Genomic DNA, 5,046 nt, shown 5'->3' on the forward strand with positions numbered 1-5,046 from the left:
TCATGTCATGTATTAAAAAAAAAAAAAAAAATCACTTAAAACACTTTACTTTATCAAACATAAAATAATTGTGAAAAATTAGTGTGAAAACTAACGTTAGTCCTATCAGATCATGTGTTGTCATGTAATGATATTATGAGTTATTTTAAAGAATTTGGTGAAGAAGTAAAAAGTTAAAAGATAATTAAGCATAAGAGACAAAAATGTCCATTTCCGATTAAACAAACATAAAAGTTGAAGGAATTTGGCGTGGGTAAAAAAGGATTTGGCATGTCCCGAGCGGGTCCTGGTCAAGTCTCGGAGGGGTGCCAAGTAGGTCAGGTCGGGTCCCAAGCAGGTCCGATCAAGTCCCGAGCGGGTCCCGATTAGGTCCCAGGTGAGTCCCAGTCAAGTGTCGGGTGAGTCCTGGGTGGGTCTCGAGCATGCCCCAAGCGGGTCTTGATCAGGTCTCGGAGCGGTCTCATGCAGGTCCGTCGGGTTCCGAGTGGGTCCGGATTAGGTGCCGGTGAGGTCCCAGGTGAGTCCCGAGTGAGTCTCGGCGGGTCCCGGTTAGCTCTTGGTGGGGTCTCAGGAAAGTCTGGTTGGGTCTTGGGCGGGTCTCGATCAGGTCCCGGCAAGGCCCCGGGCGAGTCCCGGTTAAGTCCTGTGTAAGTTCTAGGCTGGTCCCGGTCAAGTCCCGGGTAGGTCTAGTCACTCGGGTGTCTGGGCATGTCTGATCAGGTGCAGGCGGGGTCCCGAGCGGGTCTTGGACAAGTCCCGATGAAGTCCTTGGCGGGTCTCGGTGGGTCCCAGTCAAGTCTCGAGCGGGTTCCAGTAAAGTCCTTGCGGGGTCTTGGGGGGGTGTTGGCATGGTCTGTCGATTCTATAATGAGATATTTAAAGTCGAAAAATGGTTTACGGTTTTTCCTAAAATTAAAGAAGAATTTTCGGTTAAAGGAAAAATATTTTCCGTTGGTTATTATTTTACGTCATGTCAAACACTCGAAAATATGTAAAACATTTTCCTCATTTTATGACGAAACAAATAGAACCTTAATTTTTCAATAATCTTTTACACAATGTATGGGAAACAGTAGTTTTCAGTAAAGCTCTTTATATGGTATATTCATGGTGGCCTTCTTTATATTGTAGTGGATTTATACCAAAATAAAGGAGAAAAATATGACCTTTAATCGGCACTAGAAGACTAATTGCATGATTTTTATGTTTTTTTTTTTTTTTTAACGGAGAGAAACACCAATAAAGAGTAAATTAATATGCATATTAGGATATTACTTTTGATCAAAAAGCTTAAGCTAATGGGCTTAGATCAATTGAAATATATTAACCACTCATATTCTATATATATTTTTTTTAATGTGAGACACAAATCTCACAAGGTTATATATAACATTTTAAAATAATAATAGAGGACTCAGGCTAGCTACTATAACACTAGGCTTGATCTTCACCATGGATATATCAAAATTGGAAACCGTTGCGAATTGTGTGTGCTATTGAAATTACTTGGTGGTCAGAAAAAAAAAAAAAAAGTTTTGTAGATTTTGATTCTATTCTATGGATAGTGATGGTTAATTGTTTGTGTCAGAATGTTTAGAAAATATTTTATATATTAGAATTTATTTCGTATATATCTTATTTTGCATTCACAATACTTATTTCATATATTTAATCAATAAAAATAATAAATTTAATTATTTAATTAACACTTTAACGAGTCTTGACTTTTTATTGCTGAATCTTTCACTAGAAAAAGGTACCTGAGGGAGAAAGAAGATGGCTTACCAAGATGCAACTCATGTTCAGAAAAATTAAAGGGTTCTAAATGCAAAGAGTTGGTGATTGACATCCCATTTGTTCTTGAGCCTCCCGCATGGCCGTAGTACTGCATCTACAGGGTTCCAAAGAAACTTCGCAAGGTAAACCAAGAAGCCTATACTTCTAAGTTAATCTCAACTGGCCCTCTTCATAATTACTGCAGGCAAGAATTCAGGGAAATGGAAATGCAGAAAGTGAGATATTTGAGGGAGTTCCGTTTTAGGACCGGGAAGAGCGGCAAGAGCCAGGAGGATCTTGCAAGCATCATTGAAAAATAAGAAATAGAAATCCGCCATTGTTATGCAGAGACCTCAACACTCAGCAGTAAAGAGTTTGTAAACATGATTCTATTGGATGGCATATTTATAATTGAGCTCTTCTTGAGGATTTCTGACTTCTTGGAAAAGAAAGAAAAGGAAAAGAAAGTAATGGAAAAGAAAGAAGACAAAAGGAAAGAAAGAAGATGAAAGGAAAGAAAATGAAGATTATATATTAAGCAAACCATGGCTGAGGGATGGTATACAGCATGACTTGCTTCTTCTTGAGAATCAGCTTCCTTATTTTATTCTCGAGGATTTATATAATCCCTTCTGCCATGGCTCTTCCAGTTGCAAAGAAGGCCACCAAATGAAGAAACCCAAAGAAGAGCACACGGATTCTCCCTTTCTTGAGCTTTGCCGCAAGTACTTTTCTAAAAATGACCGGCAGCCAGATTCCAGGATCGTAAATGGGAAAGTAATTAAACATTTCACAGATTTGCTGAGATATTTTTTCTATCCATCACACCTGGAGGATAAAGATAGGAAGGCCATTGATCGACTATGCAGTGCCACAAAGCTTGACAAGGCTGGGGTGAAGTTCAAAGAAGTTAAAAAAAGACACCTACTTGACATACAATTCCAAAAGGGTAATGTTACTCCCTCTTAATTAGTGAGGCCTAACACATGTGTTAAGATATAACAATGCCTCTTTGTTCACGTGGACGGCTGTTGAAACATGCTTTGCGAGTGCAATTTTGAATACCCTAAAATTAAGATTTTGGCTTCTTTCACTAGACATCAATTGATTTTCAAATGAGATAGTTAAATACTTGATCTAACAAATGAAATCAAAGCTAGGGTCATGAATTCAATTTGTAAAAACCTTATGTTGAAGGAGATTGTTAAGGTGCAATAGTACCCCTTTACTCACGTGGATGGCTCTTCCTTCTCTGGTGTGATGTGAACCAATATAGACAAAGTTGTTTGAACTCATAACTTTTTAGCTTTAATACCATGTTAAATCATAACTTATGTCAAAACTTTAACTTAAAAATAATAATAATAATTTATTTAATTATTTAATTTATATTCTTACAAGTAAATGCTTGGAGCACTGTCCCTACCTAAATTGCTCATGGCTCTTGAATTGCCTACCATGCTTGAAATGCATATTCTTTTTGGAGCACATGCAACCTTTCTTGGATCTCCCTGAATTTGTAGTAGATCACGAAACCAATTGTGTTTTCCGAAACATCATGGCCTTGGAGCAGTGTCATTATCCAACAGAAGCATACATCTGCAATTACATTCTATTGTTGGATTGTCTTATCAACACTGAAAAAGCTGTGAATTTGCTGGTTGAGAAAAAAGTTACTGTTAATCAGCTCGGCAGCGATGAGGCACTGGCGAGACTTGTTAACAAACTTGGCCATCATATTGTAGCTGAAGATTCATGCTACCATGAACTTTCTGGAATATCTTTTTGAGACATTCATATTGTAGCTGAAGATTCATGCTACCAAACGCTTAATGAGCACTACGACAACTTCTGGAATCGGAATATGGCGACCTTGACGACAACATATTTCTGAGACATTTGGAGAGGCACTGCAACGATTGTTGGGATTATCTTCCGATTATTAACTTTCTGGAATATCTTCCTCAGGTATTTCATGAAAATGCCCAACAACTTCTCTCGCTTTGGTAATTGAAGTTGGATTTGCTTTTTGAGTTGGTTTCTGCTACTTTTTTCAAATTTTCGAAGATTGGTCAAACGTTTGTTCTTGCATCTATGGAGTGCATGTATTTTCACTGTTCATAAATAAGAAAGTTTTATCGTCTGTAATTTTACATCGGGCATGGAAATAATAACGTAAGATCGATTCTCATCTTTCATAAGACAAAACAGCTTTATTTGTCGTCTTCCTTGAGCGTGTTACTTTCTCCAAAAAGTGAAGGCAACTAATTATTGGGAAACTTTGTCATATTGGTCAACAGCTAATTAGAAAAGGTACCATTAGGGTAATTTATTATTATTTATTTTTCTACACAATTAAAAGTCAAAAAGAGAGAAATGACACTGACAGAAATAAACAGGAGAGATGCATAGAAGCGGGATTCACTAACGTACCTCATCCACATAATTGCTTATGACGCATAAGAACACACTCTGCTCTTTGGCCGATGTGAGACGAATCACATTTCCTTTTCTACACAACACTGGGAGAGTAGAAAGTGAATAAAACGACACTGGAATAAAAAAGAGAGATCCAATAATGCCTCGAGGGTAACTTTATATAAATCATCTGAGTCTGGTAGGAAGATGCAATATTGAGCAATACTTGGTGACTGAGAGTTGCTGTCGTTATTGGTGGCATCTCATTTTCTAACTCAAAAAGAGGAGCAACTTTAGGCTTAGCAATTAGGAGCCCACACATGTACCTCAATCATTGAAGGCATGTCTTGCTGGAGGGTGGCTAAGACAACAGGACCATCCTCTCCATATTGCTTTGTGCTAATGTGTGGTTTTTTTTTTCTAAGCAAAAGTAAAAAAAAAAAAACACACAAAAGAAACAAAGGGAAGGATCACTGAGGATCCTTGAAGATATTTCAGAGGTAAAGCTAGAAAAGGGGATAATCCCGAGCTCTTCCATATATCCATGACGCACGAGCGATCACGAGCTTCTTGGCCCTCCGGGTTACATGGTAATCTTTGCAATATCTAGTACTTGGCACAATACATGTATGTGGGCAATACGGACCAGTTTTATTCTAAATACTCAGTAATAATGTGTGCATATGTTGGAATAACACTTCGATATGTTTACTTACATATAATCATAGAAACGATTATCTCTTTGGGGAAGCCACTCTCTACCCCAGATAGAGGAAAGAAAAAACTCTGCACATGAACAAACAACATGTGCATACATAGACAAATAGAAAAAGAAAAATATTCATAGACAAA

General features: G+C 37.8%; 1 pseudogene; it reads left to right on the forward strand.

Moving 5' to 3' along the window:
• Positions 1-462: 462 nt before the first annotated feature.
• On the forward strand, positions 463-3,790 carry LOC132168147 (UPF0481 protein At3g47200-like; annotated as a pseudogene).
• Positions 3,791-5,046: the final 1,256 nt, after the last annotated feature.

The sequence above is a fragment of the Corylus avellana genome, chromosome ca1 (genome assembly GCF_901000735.1).
Source record: "Corylus avellana chromosome ca1, CavTom2PMs-1.0".
In the NCBI taxonomy this organism is placed as follows: domain Eukaryota; kingdom Viridiplantae; phylum Streptophyta; class Magnoliopsida; order Fagales; family Betulaceae; genus Corylus; species Corylus avellana.